The sequence below is a fragment of the Telopea speciosissima genome, chromosome 6, assembly GCF_018873765.1.
Source record: "Telopea speciosissima isolate NSW1024214 ecotype Mountain lineage chromosome 6, Tspe_v1, whole genome shotgun sequence".
NCBI lineage: Eukaryota > Viridiplantae > Streptophyta > Magnoliopsida > Proteales > Proteaceae > Telopea > Telopea speciosissima.
Genome location: NC_057921.1, coordinates 54,738,927 through 54,760,526, shown reverse-complemented (window position 1 = coordinate 54,760,526; position 21,600 = coordinate 54,738,927). Strand labels below are relative to the sequence as shown.

Sequence of the window (21,600 nt, the reverse complement as noted above, 5' to 3'; positions counted from 1 at the left end):
ATGTGGAATGTTTGTCAATGATGATATGCTGAATTATGGTGATTTACATTGTATTTGTCGATGTATGGTGATTTAGTAATGATAAAGTGTGCCTTGTGCTTGTGAAAGTAAATTCTAGTAATGATGAAATCTGTGTGGTGATTGAGAAAGTGGTTTTGGGATCGATCTTGTGGTTTTTTCACTTGTGTTTTTACTTACTGAAATTTTAATCGTGTAATTGTTAAAGAGAGTGTTTTAAAAGTATGGGTGTTAAAGAGTGGTAAGTGATGTAAGTGTTTGTGAAAGAGTGGTAAGTGACGTAAGAGCTTGAGGGTAAATAGATTGCCCCATGCCGGTGGAGAGTCATAGCCACTAGAGAGGTTTTCCGTGGAGCCGCGGAAATCATACCTACTGTGCACAAATGAGTTGTCAGCTGTGTATAATTAGTCACAGAGTGGGTGACAACCGTAAGTGATTGTAAGGGGGCCGTGTTCCTTTCATATTATGGGCGGTGGTAGCCTGTTTCCCTCAGTGCCGGCTAAAGTGATAAAAGGGTGATTTCAAAAGACATTTTTTTTTTCAACTCTAGAAGGGCAGGCTTCTCTCCTATGCGGGTAAGCTTGAATGCATTAGATCAGTGCTCCAATCCTCTACATATATTGTTGCGGCATCTTTGTCATTCCTAAAGCTACCATCAAAGCTATGGAGTCCTTTTTTGCTGCTTTTCTCTGGAAAGGGAAGGAATCCTCCAGATTCCTCCACCCAATTAGCTGGAAATTTATCTGCCTTCTCAAATCCGAGGGAGGTCTTGGCATTCGCCGTATCCGAGACTCCAACATTACAGGAATTCTGAAGCTTATTTGGAAAATCTCCAGTAAGCATGACTCCATTTGGGTCCATTGGGTCTATTCCCATTTCCTCAAAAATGACTCCATCTGGACTGTCTCCATCCCCAAGGATTCCTCCTGGATTTGGCGCAAAATTCTCCTCCTTCGCCCTCTGGCTCTCTCAGCCATTTCCTCCTCTATTGCTAATAGGTCATCCATTTCCTTATGGCTCGACCCCTGGCACCCCATTAGAGTTCTCTATAACTTCTTTGGAGCTAGGGAAATCTACTCCTCCAGGATCCCAAAATCAGCCCCTCTTTCCTCCATCATCTCTCATGGCAATTGGTCCCCCCCCCCTTACCCCCCTCTCTCCCAGATCTGGAACTCCCTCCCCCCCTGGTCTTGCAGGCAAGGTTTGTTGGCTTCCTCCAACAATGGTCTCTTTAGCTTTAAATTTGCCTGGAACCTAGTTAGGCCTCAAGCCCCTACTGTCCTTTAGCACAAGCTAGTCTGGTTCAAAGGTCACATCCCCCGCCACAGCTTCCTTGCCTGGAGAACCCTTAACCATTGCCTCCCAACCCAAGCCTTCCTCTCCCACCGAAGAATCCCTGTCCCCCCCTCTCGCATTTTCTGCTAGAATGGTTCCGAAGACATTGACCACCTTTTTTTTGCCTACCCTTTCACATCCACCATCTGGAAAAAAGCCCTGTCGTTCATCTGGCCTCGCAGTAGGAGTCTTCTACCATTCGCTCGAGAGTGGCTTTGGTTGGTCATGACTTTCCCTGGATGCACCACCTGCGACATCATTGGCAAGCTTGTGTTTGGCACTACACTTTATCACATTTGGATGGAGAGGAACCTTAGGAGATGGATCTCCAACTCTCGTTCTTTTGACTTGATTTGGAAAGCCATCTTCTGGGATGTCTCCTCTAAGCTCAGTCTTCTGCCCCACAAGGCCTTTTTGGATTCCCCAAGGAACAGGCATATTGTTGTTTCTTGGGGTTTAGATAGTGCTCTGTTATGCCCCCTCCCCCCCTTTAGAGGGGATCGGGGTCTCTCCCCCCTCTCCTTTTTCCCTTTGTATATTCCCCTCCGCTCTCTCCCTCTCGCCCCTCTCGGGCTTTGGTAATATAATTTTTTATTCACCAAAAAAAAGAAAATACATTTTTTTTTTTTAAAATGGGTTGAGTTATCAAGCAAGTGTTTTATCAAAATTTTGAGAAAATTTAAAAGGTGTTTGATTTAATTGTCGTGAATGTTTGGTTGTTTTATTCTGTTGTGTGTACTCTTACTATTTTCTATCTTACTGGGCTGTTGAGCTCATCCCATTAATTTTGACAATACAGAGGAATAAAATGGAAGTACTGGTTGCAGCGGAGTTCGAGGGTGACTCAAAGTCTTCTTTTAATTTGTTTTATTTCAGTAGATGGATGTAGTAGGGAGCTACTTTATGTGAACTCTGATAGAGTGATTTGAAGTTTAAGTTAAGGACATACCTTAGATTGCCACCACTAGGTACTTTTTGGGATTTAAGAGTTATGATTTAATTATTTTTGTTGAGACTTGAATTTGTTGAGTTAGTTTTACGCATAATTTTGTGAATGTTTATCGATCGTTGATCAACGCCCGTGAGGGTTGTACCTTTACCTGTATCTGGATCTGGGTCGTTATAAGAATAATGACTTGTGTCATATGAGACACAAGCCAGCTTTATTTATAATAGAGAATAGAAAGATCTAGAACAAGTACAGTGACAAATATATCCCTAGGACAATTCTACCCTTGTACCCATATTACAATTACAACACTCCCCCTAAAGTTGGTGCATGGATATCACACATGCCCAACTTGGAAACAATAGAATGAAAAATTTTACTACTAATGCCCTTGGTAAAGACATCTGTCTATTGATCTGCAGATTTCAATCCTCTTTGATAAAGTGACAGTCAATCTCCACATGCTTGGTTCTGTCGTGTTGAATTGGGTTGTGAGCGATACTGATGGCAAACTTACTGTGGCAGTACAACATCATAGGCGGCTGTGGAAAAATACCTAGATCATGTAGAAGGCCTTTAAGCTAAAGCAGTTCACGAATACCATGTGCCATGGCACAGAATTCAGCTTCCGCACTTGATCTCGCAACCACAGTCTGCTTCTTTTTTTTGGGTGAATAAAAGAATTCATTAAAAGAAGAAAGGGCCCCCAAAGGGGGAAATACAAAAGCCCACGGCTAAGAAAAGCTTCAGCTAGAGGGAGCTGGAGCCGAAAAAGAAACATTAGAAAGGCCCCAGGAGACAACAATAAGTTTGTTCCTTGGGGTGTCGGAGCAAAAAGAGGGAGGGACATTCAATAATTTGGAGGAGATTTCAAAGGAAATGGAATCCCAAATCTGTTGAAAGGAACGAGAATTGGAGGTTCATTTCCTTATATTGCGCTCCATCCAAATATGGTTGAGGGCCGCACAAAAGGCCATCTTCCCCACAGTGTCACAGATAGAGGAACCACCAAAGTGTTAGAGTGTATGGACTAGGGGTACTTTAGTACATGTCTATGTCATATGTCCTAGAGTTGTATTTTTATCTTTTATTTTTGTTTCTCTTTTACCTCCCTAGGGAGGTCCTTGTAATTTCCTAAGAATGTCTTAATGAAGTAAATGGATGTTAGGAGAAGTAACTCCTAACATTCACGATTCTCTCCAACTGTCTTCTTCTTCCTCTCTTCTTCCTTCTTCTTCTCCTTCATGCTGTAAATCCTTCCTCCATTACTAGGATCAATCAACTATAAATATTAACTTGGTATCAGAGCATCAAGGTCCTCTGGTTTGAGAGTCGGCTAGGGTCAGCCTTGTTTCCTGGTTTCTTCTACCTCTCTTTGGAACCCTTCTTCTCTTTAGGGTTCCATTAGGGGCTGTACAATGTGATGCAATACATCCCTTTAGAGTTCCATTCTTTGATTCAATATAGAATGGAGGGACTGCAGATATTGGTGAAGAAGAGTTGAAGCTCCAGCAGCTGCACAAAGATTACCACCAGCCTCTACAACTTTTTTTTGGTTTCTCCCTCATCTCTCAACTTTTTGGGATGAGGTTTGGTGCTTTTGGATCGTTTAGGGGTGTCCTTTCAACCCCTTCAACAGTCGGTTGAAGAGAGAAGCACCTCGAGGAGTGTTGCTCCAAAGATTGCTGCCCAGTTTTTTTCCGCTAGTTGGTTTCTCTTCTCTGTTCGATTCTGCCTGTTGGCAGCTTGGTCTGCTTTGGGGCTGGGACCTTTTGACTCACCTTGAGGTCCTCTTTAAGGCTTCTAAGGTCTTGATTGATACATGAAGCAGGTTTGAGAGCTTTACTCTCATCCACGATACTGCCAGCAGGGTATTCTCTCTTCCTTTTTTCTGTTGAAGACGTTGTTGAGGCTGTGCTATCTTGTGTGGTTCTTCATTATTGTGAGTGGCAGATTTGATTAGTGTTATGGCCTGATTCCCTTTCACAGGATGATATTGCCGCCCTCCGCCGCCTGATGTCTCACCTTGGAGGTTCAGCTACTGGTTCTACATCTGGAGGGTTAGCTATTTCTGCCTCAGCTCTGCAGGTCTCGTCTACTCCTACTACTGCACCCACCTAGATTATTGACTCTGGAGCCTCTGACCACATGACTGGTATGTCACAGTATTATGATTCCTACTCCATTTGCTCTGGCCGGGACAAGGTAAGGGTTGTTGATGGTTCCCTTTCTTCTGTCTCTAGTAAGGGTAATATGCGAGTTACTCCCTCTATTTCCCTTGAGTCTGTCCTTCATGTTCCTGATTTTGCTACTAACCTATTATCAGTGAGTCACCTAACCAAATCCTTACATTGTTGTGTCATTTTCTTTCCTTCCTATTGTGTCTTTCAGGATTTGGAGACAAAGAGGGTTATTGGCAGTGGGACTGAGAAAGGAGGACTCTATCTTCTTGAACCACGGTTACCTGCTCAATCTACTGCTGCAGCTTATGTTTGTGGTCGGAGTGAACGTAGTACTTCGGAGTCTGTAATGCTTTGGCATCAGCGTTTGGGTCATCCCTCTTTTGTCGTTATGAGGAGACAGTTACCCCACTTGTTTATTTCTTTCCCTTCATCTTATGTTTTTCAGTGTGAATCTTGTATTTTTGCTAAACATTGTCGCACATCTTATCCTTATTGTGGTAATAGATCTACTGCACCTTTTTCCCCTGTTCATACTGATGTTTGGGGGCCTTCCCCTACTACTTCTTTATCTGGATTTCGTTACTTTGTTTCATTTGTGGATGACTATTCTCGGTCTACTTGGACTGTTTTGTTGAAACAAAAGAGTGATGTTTGTGATGCTTTTAAGGATTTTTATCAACTTATTAGTACTCAGTTTGGTACTCGCATCCAAGTTGTTAGGTCTGATAAGGGGGGCGAGTACATGTATGGGGGGCTCCAACAGTTCTTTACTGATAATGGCATCATCCATCAACAGGCTTGTGTTGACACCCCACAACAAAATGGGGTGGCTGAGCTCAGAAACCGCCATTTGCTGGAAATCACCAGGAGCGTTCTCTTTGGTATGCATGTGCCTAAGACCTTCTGGTCTGATGCACTTCTTACTGCTGCCTTTCTTATTAACCGGATGCCAACTCCACTCCTTGGCTCCAAATCCCCTCTGGCTCTTCTTTCTCCTTATTCCTCAGTTTTCTCCTTGCCTCCGAGAGTCTTTGGTTGTGTTTGTTATGTTCATGTCAACAAATCAGCCCGTACCAAGCTTGATCCCAAAGCTCTCAAGTGCATCTTCTTGGGCTACTCTGATACAACCAAAGGGAATAAGTGCTACCATCCTCCTTCCCGAAGGTGACTTCTCTCCAAAGATGTCACCTTCTTTGAGTCTATCTCTTATTTTTCTTCCCCTCAACATTCTGTTCAGGGGGAGAGTACTAGCAGTGAACAGAATACTGATGTCATTCCCTTTCTATCTCCCTTGCCTACCTCCACTTCCCCATTCCTATTTGATATTGGAAAGTACAAAGAAGTGGATGTTGTTGATGATGCTGATGCTGATGGCGTTGTTGATATTGATGCTAGTAGTGGTGGTGATGCTCGCAGGAAAACAGAATACAAGGGAATAAGATTCAAAGAAGATGGTGTATTCACAAAAGGTGAATCCTTGTTGAATGGAAAAGGGAAGCAACCATGGTATAAGCAACCCTGCCAAAACCCCTCTTTCGATCCACATCCTCAGTCTCATCCTCCTCAGCTAGGTAATTCCTCTCCTTCTGAATTAGATCTTCCCATTGCTATGAGAAAGGGGAAGAGAGCCTGTACTAACCCCATAGCCCAGTTTGTTTCCTATGACTCCATCTCTCCTACAGGTATTGCTTTTTCCACTGCTCTTAAGTCTTCTTCCATTCCCAAAAATGTCACAGAGGCCTTATCCAATCCAAAATGGATGCAAGCAATGACTGAGGAAATGGTGGCTCTAGAGAAGAACAATACTTGGACACTAGTTGATCTTCCCAGGGGGAGAACTCTAGTTGGATGCAGATGGGTTTATACAATCAAGTATAGATCCGATGGTACAGTGGAAAGGTATAAAGCTAGGCTGGTTGCAAAGGGGTATAGTCAGGTGTATGGCATTGACTACCAGGAGACTTTTGCCCCTGTAGCCAAGCATAACTCCACTAGGGTTCTTCTTTCAGTGGCAACCAATAAAGATTGGCCAATGTACCAATTAGATGTGAAGAATGCATTTCTTCATGGAGATTTAGCAGAAGAAGTATACATGCAGCCTCCACCTGGTTTCAAGTGTCCCTCAGCTGAAGGGAAAGTGTGTCTCTTGAAGAAAGCTCTCTATGGCCTCAAACAGTCTCTTAAGGCCTGGTTTGAGAGATTTAGACAAGCCATCCTGAAGAATGGGTATTATCAGAGTCAAGCTGACCACACCTTGTTTATCAGGAGAGGTAATGGTACAGTTACAGCTCTCATTGTCTATGTTGATGACATTGTGGTGACTGGGAATGATGTTGCTGAGATAAACAGATTGAAGTCTTATCTGGCTAAACAGTTTGAGATCAAAGACCTTGGACTCTTGAAATACTTCTTGGGTATTGAAGTATCTCGATCAAGGAAAGGGATCAACATTTGCCAAAGGAAATTTGTCTTAGATCTTTTGAAAGAGACAGGGATGATGGGGTGCAAACCAGCCACTTCCCCCATGGATCCGAATCATAAACTTGGTGATGAATGTGGTTCTCCTCTTGTAGATGCAAGCAAGTACCAAAGGTTAGTTGGGAAACTAATCTATCTCTCCTTGACTCGACCAGACATCTCTTATGCTGTTGGAGTGGTGAGTTAGTTCATGCATGCTCCCAGGAGTGGACATCTGGATGCAGTGTATAGCATCATTAGATACTTGAAGTCTTGTCCAGGAAAAGGTCTTCTATTTGCCAGGCATGACCATTTGCAGATTGAAGGCTACACAGATGCTGATTGGGTTGGTTCAGTCTCTGACAAGAGATCTACTTCTGGGTACTGTACCTTTGTGGGTGGTAATCTAGTTACTTGGAGGAGCAAGAAACAACCAGTTGTAGCTAGATCCAGTGCAGAGGCCGAGTTTAGGGCCATGGCTCATGGAGTATGTGAGCTTATATGGTTGAAGAGACTTCTTCAAGACTTGAGCTTTGAAACTGCAGGGCCAATGAGACTTTATTGTGACAACAAAGCTGCCATAAGCATTGCCCATAATCCGGTTCAACATGATCGAACCAAGCATAATGAGGTTGATCGTCACTTCATCAAAGAGAAGCTAGATTTTGGGTGCATTTGCACTCCCTTTGTGAAGACAGGTGATCAAGTAGCAGATATCTTCACCAAGGGTCTCATTCCTGGTCTATTTAGTGCCTTATTGTCCAAGCTGGGAATGTATGACATTTATTCTCCAGCTTGAGGGGGAGTGTTAGAGTGTATAGACTAGGGGTACTTTAGTACATGTCTATGTCATATGTCCTAGAGTTGTATTTTTATCTTTTATTTTTGTTTCTCTTTTACCTCCCTAGGGAGGTCCTTGTAATTTCCTAAGAATGTCTTAATGAAGTAAATGGATGTTAGGAGAAGTAACTCCTAACATTCACGATTCTCTCCAACTGTCTTCTTCTTCCTCTCTTCTTCCTTCTTCTTCTTCTCCTTCATGCTGTAAATCCTTCCTCCATTACTAGGATCAATCAACTATAAATATTAACTCAAAGGTCATGTCGACCCAAATCCATTCTCTAGAGAAGGTGAGAATCCTTCTATGGGAAGGCCAGCACTTGGACAGAAGGCCTTTCTAGATGGCCCTAGAGGTAGGGCAGTAAAAAAAAAGATGGGATGAGTCTTCAATATTGTTCCAACAAAGGCAGTAGGCATCAGAGACCTGGATCTGGCGTCTGCGAAGGAAAGCTTGCGTAGGAAGACAATCGATAAAGACTCTCCAGGTTGTGAAGCAGTGGCGGGGGATGTGGTGCTTGAACCAAAGGAGTTTCCTCCAGATAGCTGTCGTTCCTTTCAACCGGATGAGATTCCAAGCTCCCTTGGAAGAGAAATTTTGAGAGCGGTCCAAGACACACAGTCTGACCCCTAGAGGGCAGTCTTCTATAGATGGACTGAAGATTATTCCAAATAAGAGCAAGCGGCAGGGAGGAAGTAGGGGGAGGGGCCCAATCATCTTGGTGGAGAATGTCTACAACAAGCGCCAGCCTGTGGAGACCTGTAGCATAGATCGTCCTTGGGGTAACAAGGTGAAGTAATATTCCCTTAGGGTGCCAATTGTCCAGCCAAAGGGAAGTGGAGAGGCCATCACCAATGAGGGAGAGGATGGAACCTTGAAAAAGATGACGAACCTCAAGGATCTTATGCCAAACCCAAGAAGCATCAGAGGAGACAGCAACAGTCCAAATGGAGTCGTGACGGAGAAGGCCCGAATAAATCCAATCAACCCAAATGCTCTTCTTTTTTGAGGCTATCTTCCAGATCAGCTTGATAATGCCACCCAAGTTAACTTCTTTGATTCTTCTAATGCCCAGACCACCCTCCTTTTTTGGGAGGCACATAGAAGCCCATCTAATGGGGTGGAGAAACCTTGGGGAATTAGACCCCTTCCAAAGGAAAGCAGCAACAGAGCTTCCAAAGACTTGATGGTTGCTTGCAGGAGCCCATAAATACCAAACCAATAAATGTAGGAAGCCTCTAAGACAGATCTAATAAGAACCAATCTGTCTGCATAAGAGAGAAGCTTGCCTTTCCATAACTGAAGTCTTTTCCTAATAAGGTCCAACATGGGAGTACAGTGATGAGCAGAGAGCCTGGCTGGGATCAAAGGGAGGCCCAGATACTTGACCGGCAAATGACCCACTTGGAATCCTGATTTCACCAGGAACTCCCTTTTGTCTGGATCAGGGTTACCAGCAAAGAAGATAAGGGACTTGGTAGGGTTGATGTGAAGGCCCGAAATCTCGTGGAATTGCTGCAGACAAAGCAAGATACACTCAAGAGAGGCGATGGAGGCCTTTGAAAATATCATCAAGTCATCGGCAAAAGCAAGGTGGGTAAGCTTTAAAGCTATGCACTTGGGCATAGGAGCAATAAGCTGCTGGTCTGTACAGATCTGAATTTGCCTAGAGAGGACTTCCAGGGCCAAGGTGAACTGGTAAGGGGAGAGAGGACATCCCTGTCAAATTCCCACAGTAGCACCAAAGTAACCGGCCGGACTGCCATTGATCAAGACTGAGAACTTCGGAGAGGAGATGCAGTGACTAATCCAGTGAACCAAAGGTATAGGGAACCCCATCTGAGCATAACTTGAGATATATAGTCCCACCTTAGAGAGTCAAAAGCCTTGTGAATGTTAATCTTCAAAAGAATGGAGGGGGTATGATGCTTCCTGTCAAACCCTCTGACTATGTCATTGCACAGAAGAATATTGTCAGAGATGTTCCTGCCTGGAATAAAAGCTGATTGGTTATCACTGACGAGCAAATCCACTACACTCTTGAGTCTTCTGGCTAGGATCTTAGCAATAAACTTGTAAAGGATATTGCATAAGGCGATGGGCCAAAAGTCATTTATAGCTGAAGCACCTTCCTTTTTAGGGATAAGGCAAAGAAAAGTATGATTGACTCCTTTGATCTGGCTGGGATTAAAGAAAAAGCTTTCAATGGCTGCAATGAGATCCACCTTGATGATGTCCCAGGTAGCAAGAAAAAATCCCATGCTGAAACCATCTGGCCTTGGAGCTCCAGACACCTCTAGGGAGTGAATGGCTTCTAGAATCTCCTCTTCATTAGGGATAGAGCTCAAGACATCAATGTAGCTAGAAGGGATAAACTTGTTCAGCAGGTCGCTTTGGAGGGGAACATAATCCATCATGGGAGCATTGAAAATACCTTTGAAGTGATGGACAGCCAAGTCCTTTATATCCTTGACTGTGGTGGCAAGAGAGCCATCAGTGGAATAGAGCTGAGTGATGGAGTTTGCATTGACATTTGCCTTAACTGAGCGGTGGAAGTAGGCAGAATTTGAGTCACCCAAGTCAAGCCATTTGATTCTAGATTTCTGCCTAAGGAAGCTCTCTTCCCTAGAGAGCAAAGTAGAGAGCTCAACAGTAAGATCTTTTTCAGTTTCAGCAAGGATGGTATTGTGCATGTCAGTCTGCAGCTGAACCTGTATGGAAGCAAGTCTCTCTTTGCAATCAGCAACTTGAAGAGAGATATCACCAAAGATATTTTTATTCCAGCTCTTGAGGGCCTCCTTGACATTGCGGAGCTTCCTAGAGAAACCAATAAGGGGGGTTGTGAAAGCATAAACAGGTTTGGACCAAGCCTCCAAAACCATGGGCAAGAAGGAAGGGTGAGAGAGCCACATGTCATAATACTTGAAGGGCTTAGGGCCAAAGGAAGTGTAAGGCTGAATGGCAAGGGCTATAGGGGAGTGGTCTGAAATATCAGGGCTTTCAAAGGTGGTATGGGAGGAGGGAAAGGAGGTCAGCCAGGCTTCATTGACTAAAACCCTGTCAAGCTTGCAAGAGATTCAATGGATGCCAGCCCTTTTATTGCTCCAGGTTAGGGGGAAGCCTGTCCAGCGAAGGTCATTGACACCTATATCATCAATACAAACATTGAAATGTTCCATAGCCTCCAAATCAAGCTGGTTACCACCTTATTTTTCAGAGCTGAATCTGATGACATTGAAGTCACCCCCAAGGCCCCAAGGGAGAGGCCCAATGGTGCTGGCAATGGAATGCAAGTCAGCCCAAAGAAGGGCTCTTTGAATGGGACAGTTGTGGGCATAGATAACAGTAAAGTAGAAGGAAGCATGGCCAAGGCAATCCGAAAAACAGAGATGAATGAATTGGGAGGAGGATAGAAAGGAGATGGAGATTTTGCGAGGATCCCAGAGGATCCAAATCCGCCCATTTGGGTGGGAGGAGTAGTTAGAGAACAAGGACCAGCCAGGGGCTAAGGACTTCAGGATTTTATCTGAATTTTGCTCCTTGATGTGAGTTTCAAGGAGGCAGCAGAAAACAGAGCGAGCAGCACGAAGCTTAGAGCGGACAAAGGCTTGCTTCGAGGCAGAATTGAGACCTCGAGTATTCCAGAGAAGGCCGTGGATCATTTGGTGTTGAGAAATAGAATGGTTTACTGCTTAAGTGAATCAATATGATTCCCTAAGCCCTGTATTTATACTAATAAAAGAGAATTACATAGACACTTATGCCCCTATATAGCTGACATAAGTATAAACAAAGGAAAGAGAATAAATAACATACGAAGAAAAATAAAAAGGAGGAAAGGACCAGAATATCCCTACGGTATTCTGGCCTATATCTCTAACACTCCCCCTCAAGTTGGTGCAAAAATGTCACACATGCCCAACTTGGCTAGAAAAGGATGAATCACTTTGCCAGTCAGCCCCTTTGTGAACACATCAGCCAGCTGATCAGTAGACTTCACATAGGGAACACAGATAAGTCCAGCTTCAAGTTTCTCCTTGATGAAATGTCTGTCCACCTCCACATGCTTAGTACGGTTATATTGGACAGGATTATGAGCGATGCTTATGGCAGCCTTATTGTCACAATATAACATCATTGGAAGTTGGACAGCAACTCTAATATCTTGCAACAGCCCCTTAAGCCACAACAATTCACAGATACCATGAGCCATCGCACGAAATTCAGCCTCAGCACTGGACCTGGCCACCACATTCTGTTTTTTACTACGCCAGGTGACAAGGTTCCCACCAACAAAAGAGCAATATCCAGAGATGGACTTCCTATCACTGGAACCAGCCCAATCCGCATCAGTGTATGCTTCAACCTTCAGATGACCATTGGGAGATAAGAGTATCCCTTATCCTGAAGCAGACTTCAAGTATCGTAAGATGCGAAGGACGACCTCCATATGAGAAGAATAAGGGTCATGCATAAACTGGTTGACCATACTCACTGCAATGGCAATGTCTGGCCGAGTGTGAGATAGGTAGATAAGTTTGCCCACCAACTGCTGATAACGACCTTTGTCAACAGGTGAGCCTTCTTTCTCCTTGAGTCTTGTCGTAGCTTCTATGGGAGTTGCCGAAGGATGACACCCTAGCAGCCCCGTTTCAGACAGTAGATCCAGGACATACTTTCTTTGAGACAGAAATATACCCTTTGAAGAACGAGTAACCTCTATCCCGAGAAAATATTTCAGAGTCCCCAGATCCTTAATTTCAAACTCACGGTTAAGGAATAGCTTCAACCTGTTGATCTCATCACCATCATTACCGGTCACTACAATATCATCAACATAGACTATGAGGAAAGTAACCTTAGCACCCACACGTTTGATGAACAAGGTATGATCAGCATTGCTTTGCTGGTAGTCCACGGACAACATAGCCTTGTGAAATCTACCGAACCAAGCTCTAGGTGACTGTTTCAAGCCATAGAGTGCACGCTTCAGTTGACACACCTTACCCTTGGTAGCAGGACTTGAAAAACCTGGAGGAATGTCCATATATACTTCTTCCTTTAGTTCACTATGGAGGAAGGCATTCTTCACATCCAACTGCTGAAGTTCCCATCCAAGATTCACTGCACAGGATAGCAATACCCGTACAGTATTGAGTTTTGCTACCGGTGCGAAAGTCTCTTGGTAGTCAATGCCATACGTCTGAGTGAAGCCTTTAGCAACCAGACGTGCCTTGTACCGATCCACTTACCATCTGCTTTCTGCTTGACCACAAACACCCATTTACAACCCACTGGTCTTTTTCCTAGAGGAAGAACTACAAGATCCCACGTATTGTTTTTGTTCAATGCTCTCATTTCTTCCAACATTGTTGCCTTCCACTTCCCATCTGTAGATGCTTCCTACCAATTTTTAGGAATGGAAACAGAAGAAAGGGAGGAAACAAATGTACGAAAAGAGGGAGAAAGAGAACTATAAGACACAAAACGGGAAATAGGATGTAAAGTGTAGGTCCTGGTACCTTTGCGATGAGCAATGGGTAGATCAGAAGAGGAGGGCTCACCAGGAGAAGGAGGATCTGGATCTTGAGGCGACAACTGGATGGGTATCGGTGCTGCAGTGGTCTGATTCTGCCCTCTGTTAGAACATCTCCGGTTATAAGTGAGAATGGTGGAATTGTCAATGGTCCTCTGAAAGTTACGAATGGTCCTTTGTCCTAGAGTCAGCTCCCCCTGAATAGGAACAATACCACCATCTGTTTCCATGATCTCCCCCTGTATTGGATTCCCCTTAGGTGAAGGGACAGCAGCCTCGGGAGGCTGGACAACAACCACTGGAGGCTGAACAGCAGCCTCGGGAGGCTGGACAGCAGCCACTGTTGGCTGGACAGCAGCCGGGGAGTGTTTGTCGGTGGCTATAGGTGATGGGGGGAGGGAAAACCCAAGAGTATGAACCACATCTTCACTAGAACGCTCCCCCTGAAGAGGTGGGGAGGAATAATATAAAAGGGTTTCATGGAAAACCACATCCATACTGACCATAGTACGACCGGTAGGAGGGTGGTAACACTTGTATCCTTTCTGGGTTGGAGAATAACCCAAAAAAATACACCGTAACCCACAAGGTTCAACTTTGCCAGGGGAATGAGTATCCCTAGCATAACAGACATAGCTAAAGACTTTGGGAGGTACCACAAAGGAGGAATCACCAAGTAAAACGTCAGATGGGCTACGGGAATCCAGAACCCGGGAAGGTAACCTATTAATAAGGTAAGCGGCAGTGAGAACTGCATCACCCCAATGTTGGGATGGAACATGTCGAGCAAACATTAATGCTCTTGCTACTTCCAATAAGTGGCGATTCTTTCTTTCGGCCACACCGTTTTGGGCCAGGGTATCAACACAACTAGTCTGATGTATAATCCCATGATCAGCAAGGTGCTTTTGAAATTGGGATTCCTTATATTCAGTGCCATTATCACTCCGTAAAACCTTAAGAGTGGCCTGGAATTGGGTCTGGATCATTTTATGAAAATGTTGAAAACAAGAAAAAACTTGGTTTTTAGACTAAAGAAGATAAATCCAAGTATTTCGAGAATGACAATCAATAAATGAGACAAACCAACGATGGCCAGAGATAGAGGTCTTACGACTAGGCCCCCAAACATCCGAATGCACCAAATGAAAACAAGAAGAACTCCTTTTATTAGATAAAGAAAAAGTTGCACGTGTCTGTTTGACCAGAACACAAGCCTTACAAAAAAAATTATCCTTGTAACATTTGGTGACCAAAGATGGAAATAAATGCGTTAAAATTCCTAATGGAGGGTGACCTAATCTAGAGTGCCATTGGTAAAGTTCAGAAGAGACCAAGGAGTTCTGATGGAGTGGAGAAGGTAGCGGTGAAGGAAGATGACCATCATCAAGCAGACATGCCCACCGTGAACTTTACCCAATCCAATCGTCTTCCCAGCGCGATCCTGAAAAACACAATGGGAAGGATAAAAGGTTACCTTGCAGCTTAAGATCACGAGTAATACTACTAATGGAAAGGAGGTTAGTAGTAAAAATAGGTATATGTAAAACAGAAGACAAAGGGAGGTTGGAAGTACAGTTGATGATTCCTTTTCCAGAGATGGAAGAAAGGGAACCATCAGCCACTTTGACCTTGTCTTTCCCAAAAGCGGGAGAATATCTATAAAATAAGCTAGAAGTACCAGTCATGTGATCTGTAGCCCCGGAATCAATGATCCAGGGATGTGAAGCTACAGAAGCACAATGACCACCAAAAGGGATACCTAACCGGGCAAAATATGAACATGAAGGAGCTGAGGAATTGGCAGTGGCAGCGAAAGTAGTAGAGGCAGCAGCAGCGGAAGACCTTAGTATACGCAGGAAAGCCTGTAAATCGTCCTGGGATAGACCAATGTCTGTAGCTAGGGCTGTATCAACAGATTCAGATTGATTTGCCTTGCTTTTAGGCTTTTTCTTGGCAGCCCGCTTGGCTTCAAAGTCAGCCGGTTTCCCATGAAGCTTCCAACACCTATCTTTGGTATGATAAGGCTTATGACAGTGGTCACAGGTAATAGGACCTGAAGGAGAACTACCAACAGATAAAGTCCCAATAGGGGCAGCAGTAGCCTGGGTTGCAGTCTGGAGAGCCGATCTATCCGAAACAGGAGGATGTAACATAGCAGCCCTGCGGTTTTCTTCTAAAGAGACCAGGGCATAGGATTGTTCAAGTGTGGGAAAAGGAGAATGGCCCAACACTTGAACACGAATCTGGTCATATTCAACATTCAACCCAGCCAAAAAGTCATACACCCTAATCTTGTCAACATGCTTCTTATAGGCAGCGATGTTGGTAGCTGTATCAGGGTGATAATCTGAAAAATGGTCCAATTGCTGCCAGAGGCTGCGGAGAGTGGCATAATATTTAGACACCGTGAAGTCCCCTTGAGTAGTATGAAGGATCTTTTTGCGAAGCTCATACACCTGAGCATCATTACCAAGCTGCCCATATGTCTCTTTACATGCTGCCCAAATCTGAGAAGCGGTATCAAGTAGAAGATATCCCTGGGCTAGATCTGAATTCATAGAACCAACAAAATATGACATAAGAAGACCATTGTTGGCTAGCCATTGAGTCTTGGTAGTACCAGGGGCAGTCGGCATAGGGATAGTCCCATCAATATAACCAGTGAGGCCACGTCCAGCAATAGCAAAAGAGGCTGATCGAGACCATAGAAGATAATTGCTGCCGTCTAACTTGATAGGGTTAGGGTGGAGATCACGGAAATCAGATTTGCCATGGCTAACCTGATCAGATGTAGCAGTCGAAATCAGTGGAGTCACCCATAGTGAAGAGAAGAACTGTCCAGCAGCAAAATAGGAGCCCTCCCCAATATCGAGTGTGTGAGGGTTATGGAAGAAAACCCAAAAACAGAGACCGATGGGGCAGGGAAATCCCAAAAAAAATTTGTTGAAGAAGGCTTATCCACGCTGTCCAATATACTGTAGAGAATGCCCTAGATGAAGAATAAAAAAATCCAAAAGAAGCAGGAGCCGCAAGCAGTCCAATGCAAAAACTGAGAATACGCAGGGTTTTTTGAAGAAAAAAACCTGAAAGTAGGTCCCGATTGGGAGAGATGGTTTTCAGTTTCTGTTGTAATCTCGATAGTAGCAGTCCAATGTCGCAAGAGGGTCTCCAATAGAAGGAGAAGCAGGCCTAATAAATCGAGGACTGATCTTCCCAAAAAAAACAGGAAACTCTAATTAGCGCAATATGGAACCAGCAGCCATCGAGAGAAAAGGTTTAGGTCATGAAAAAAGGGAATAAAAGAGGTGGGAAGGGGCAGCAACTAGATCATGTGATCACCTCTGCAGTGCTGCCCTTAGAGAAGGAGAAGAAGCAAGGAGAAGGGGGAGAAAAAAAATCGAGAGAGGAGGGAAAGGGAAGAGAACACGATGGGAGGGAGGGGTTTTGAAAAAAAAAATCAGAAGTGTCGTTGCTCTGATGCCATGTTGAGAAATAGAATGGTTTAATGGTTAAGTGAATCAATATGATTCCCTAAGCCCTGTATTTATACTAATAAAGAGAATTACATAGACACTTATGCCCCTATATAGCTGACATAAGTATAAACAAAGGAAAGAGAATAAATAACATAAGAAGAAAAATAAAGAGGAAAGGACCAGAATACCTCTACGGTATTCTGGCCTATATCTCTAACATTTGGAAAGAGGGAGAAGGGGCAGCAGGGACTCCAGGAGTTGGGACAAGACATAGCGGGATCTCGTTTCTCTCCGGTACCGGCGCCTGTAGGAGCTATGCTGAGGAGAGCCCAAAGATTGGTTGCAGGAAGTCCGATGGCTAACAATAGGGGTATCGGGTGAAGAAGATGATGGGTTAAAAGGGTTAGGAGGAGGGTCAGGAAAAGGAAGGGGACCCGACCTGAAGGAGCTTAAAGAAGGAATGATATTTGGGCTAGGGGCCACCAGGCCAAAGTTGAGCTGGTCCAGGCCAGTCAAGGCTGCACCCGAGCGGGACAGAGACGAAGAGGTGGACAAGTCAATAGGAGTGGGGCCCAAGCCTGACTTCTCTAAAAAGCCTGTCGAGTTGTTGATATCCAAAATACCTTGAAGGCTTGAGGCCCGAGGAAGAGACGCAGCAGCACCAATCGAAGGAGGCAAAGAGGAGTTTCCCAAAGCTAGCAGCGGTAACAGAGGGGCAGACGCAGCCCCTCCAATGCTTGAAATGGGATGTTCATTAGCAGGATCTTCTGACATCCTGGATCTGCTGCGCGGCAAGACGTCGAATTGGAGCTTTTCAGGGCAAGCATCTTGGACCAAAGCATCGATGTCATTGTCAGCCAAAAGTTGATCTGTGGTGTCAACATCATCATCAGCCAAAGCGCTGTACTTGTTCTGTGTCTTCGTCGGAGCCCTAATCGAGTTCTTGCTGCCTGCCGCCGGCAACGACAGAGCCTGGAGAAGATTCCGATGATGTTGATGAGCCCAATCAGTTTGCTTCTTACTTCGCCATGTCACAAGGTTACCTCCGACAAATGTGCAATAGCCGGTCGTAGATCTGAGATCATCCAGTGAACCAGCCCAATCAGCATCTGTGAAGGCCTCAACTTGCATATGGCCATGAGGAGAGAAAAGAACTCCTTTCCTTGGGGCTGACTTCAAATATCAAAGGATATGATATGCTGCCTCTAGATGAGTGTCATGTGGATCGTGCATGTACTAACTTACAAGGTTCACTGCATGTGCTATATCAGGCTGAGAATGAGAGAGATAAATCAGTCGACCAACCAGCCATTGGTACTGTCTTCTATCAACCAGTTCTCCATCCTTGCTCTTCAAATGAGTAAGCCTCGACCGGAGAGGACCTAGGCCTCTCCCCCTACCTTGCCAGTCTTTGTGGGAGCTAGAGGCAAGTGCATCTCTCTCTAGAAGTTGTACAGTGTTTGTGGCTACCCTTTTGGTCTCCTCACTCTACAAGTAGCTACATACTTCATTTAAAGATGGAAGGGGTGACCGTCCCAAAATTTGCACCCGAATTGGCTCATATTCTGGCTGCAACCCAAGTAGAATAAGAACACGTTCCTTCTCAAGTGTCTTATAGACCTTTGCCTCATCCTCAGGGTTTGACAATTGGAGGTCTCTTTAATGATCATACTCCTCCCAGAGACCAATAACAAAGTTGTAGTACCCAGAAATACTCCTGTCACCTTGCTTTATTATGATGATTTTCTAAAGGAGTTGGTAGACTTTGCTGAGACACCCACTAAGTCAATTGCCTTGAAGGCATTGTCTCAAATATCCTTGGCAGTCTCCTTTCTCATAAACCTTCTACCAATCTTAGGTTTCATGGAGAAAATCAACCAAGTCAACGGTTGAGGTTTTAGTCTCCCATTTCAGATACATCGGATCATTTGACTATGGAGCTTTAATGGTACCAATGATGTACCCCAGCTTCCCTCAACTTCTCAGAGACAACTTTACAGAGTGAGCCTAGTCCAAATAGTTGGTATTGTCCAACTTCACAATGGATATCTGGGTTTTGGGGTTCTCAAATGTAGTTAGATTAGGGTTGGTACCATCCAAACCACTAGCGAAAGCTTCCGGAGGTCCACTGACCTTAAACTCAAACATGATGTTCAAACCAAGGTTCAAGAACTCGGTTTTGACAAGCCAGAAACCAAGATATGGTCGAAACCAGGGATTTTTTTCCAGCCAACTCAATGAAGTTGTTTTGAAGCCCAAAAATGGTTTTTTTGATCTAATTTTTGCTATACAACCCATTTTTTCACATTTTAAACACAATGCATAAACTATTTTCACAACAAAAAAAACACTCAAAATGGTACTTGTGGTTTTGACCCAAGTTTGACACTGTATATTGTTCTTGGACATTGGCTGGAAACCAGGACAGGCACTTATTTATGCCAAATACATTTAAGTAAATGGTATTTCATTTACTTAAGATATTATTCATAAATAAGCAAATACCCTTTATTTGAATCCAATAAAAATAATTAAAAAATAAAATTCCGAAAGGATAAAAAGTCAATCCCCCAGTTCAAGAACAAAAATTGGATTTTCAGCGGTAGGTGAAATTTTCAACTTTCTAGTGTTGGTTTTTTTTTTTTTTTGTTAAAATTTAAAAAGTTCATCAATTTTAATATGGTAAACATGGTTAAGACCAAAAGTATGGTAAAATATTCATTTGTTTTGATGTATAAAAAAATGAGCTTTCCAACAAATCCAAGATTGCTTAAATCTGATTTATATTGAAGGAGTTATGTTCCAGTCAAACTTAATTTGGTAAGCGTGAATGCTGTTTAAAATCGCCGCTACGAAAAAACACCATCAAATTTCAAAGTAGCACAATCTAATTCAAAAATTTCACCCAATTGAGCGCGTCTAGCATATTTTTTCACAGTAGCAGGATCGCTATAATTGATTCCACTGAGTTCGCCACCATAGAAGTCAACAGTTACACCTACTTGTTCAACACTATAATTCGATTCTGCCCTTCTAAAAGGAACATTAGCTCCCACAATTCCATCTCCGTCTACAAAAACTACTAGAAATTATTTTCCGATCAAACCTTATTTGGTGTGCACAAAATGCTACGAATGAAAATATTTTTTTAGACATCAAAACAAATGAATAATTTACTGCACTTGGTTTTTAACCATGTTTTACCATATTAAGATTTATGAAATTTTTAGATTTAAGAAAAAACCCAATATTAGAAAGTTGAAAATTTCACCTAATACCGAAAATCCCGTTTTTGTTCTTTAACTGGGGGGTTGACTTTTTACCCTTCCCGAATTTTATTTTTTAACCATTTTTATTGGATTCAAATAGGGGATATTTGCTTATTTATGAATAATATCTTAAGTAAATGAAATATAAAATAACAAATAATAAGTGCCTGTCTTGGTTTCCAGCTAGGTTTCCTCAAGTTTTCATGGGGAGAAGTAACACTCATATAGCTGTTCAGGTCGAAATTTGGTCGAAACAGGTCGAAACATGGGATTTTTAAAAGTCGAATGACATCTCGTCTAAGTTTATTGTGAAACCGAGATATCTCGGACAAAACTTGTTCCATGGTTCAAATACACTTAGAGAATGATACGATGAAGTACAAACACACTTAGAGAATCAGTTTGATACCTTAATCAAATGGGGAGAACACTCTACCCAAATTCTTCTTCCCAAAACTAAAAAGAAAAATTTTCCAGTAAGCAAACAAACCATAGAAACTTGAAGAAAGTGAAATCGAATGCACCTTTCAAAGTGTAGCTTCATTCCATAACAACAACTAAGTACCACATGATGCAACTCATCAATCAACAACAACTATTCAATGCACCACAAGGCATTGCAGATGAAACAGAGAGGGGAAAACAAATCTGACTGTACCTGTCAAGCTTTGGGAGAGTGAGTTGTGCTCCCATAGCACACTACTTTGGCCATATGGAGTAAAAAGCTAACTCCTAGGTGATTCTAGCAAGCCCAACCAAACTTGCTCGATGAGAGAGAAACAAGCACACAAAGGAAGAGCCGGCGGTAACACTATGTTGAGCCCCTTGTTCTTCGATCGACTTTCACAACCTCCAATCTTCCTCTATTAAGTCTTTTAGTTGACGATAGAGATCCATTAGATCTTCTAGGTATGTTATCTTACATGGTAGCCTCTATTGGAACCCTCTAATTTTCTAGGGCTCCAAAGAGAGGTACAAAGTGTTAGCTTGGTCCACTCTCAAACCGAGCTTTAATACCAAGTTGGAAATAGAGAAAGGATTGATTCAAGAGAATAGGCAAGAAGGTAAGGGCTGAGAAGAGGGGAAGAAGAAGAAGTGTGCAGCTGTATGGGAGAGAGAATTAATTTCTCTCCCCTATATTCTTTACTAACATACACCATAAGAATTACATACACCCCCTTAGGGAGGTAAAAGGTAAAAAGATAAAAAAGAGAAAAATACAACTTACAAGTGACAAACAATAAACCAGTGACTAAAGTACCCCTATTACATAACTCTAACAGGAGGGTGATATGCAAAACCAGAGAACAGATTTATTAAGGAGAGGAAGAGAGACAGATAACTAGAAAAGCAAAAGCCCCAATAAGGGCAACAGAAGAGGAAAAAATGATGAGATTTGAATGGTTTGTTCAATTCCTATATTAAAAACCCTAAACGAATGTATGTTTCTCTTGAGTGACACTTTTCCTTTATATCTGAATCTCACTTCTATAGAACTCAATATCTCACCCCTTCCATAATCCATTGTACGCAGGT

The 21,600-nt window shown here is 43.2% G+C and overlaps 1 protein-coding gene across 2 annotated transcripts in view; it reads right to left on the bottom strand.

Annotated features, from left to right (window-relative positions):
* Positions 1-21,600, bottom strand: part of LOC122664096 — a 236,003-nt gene that overhangs the window by 61,771 nt on the left and 152,632 nt on the right. The window lies entirely within an intron of this gene.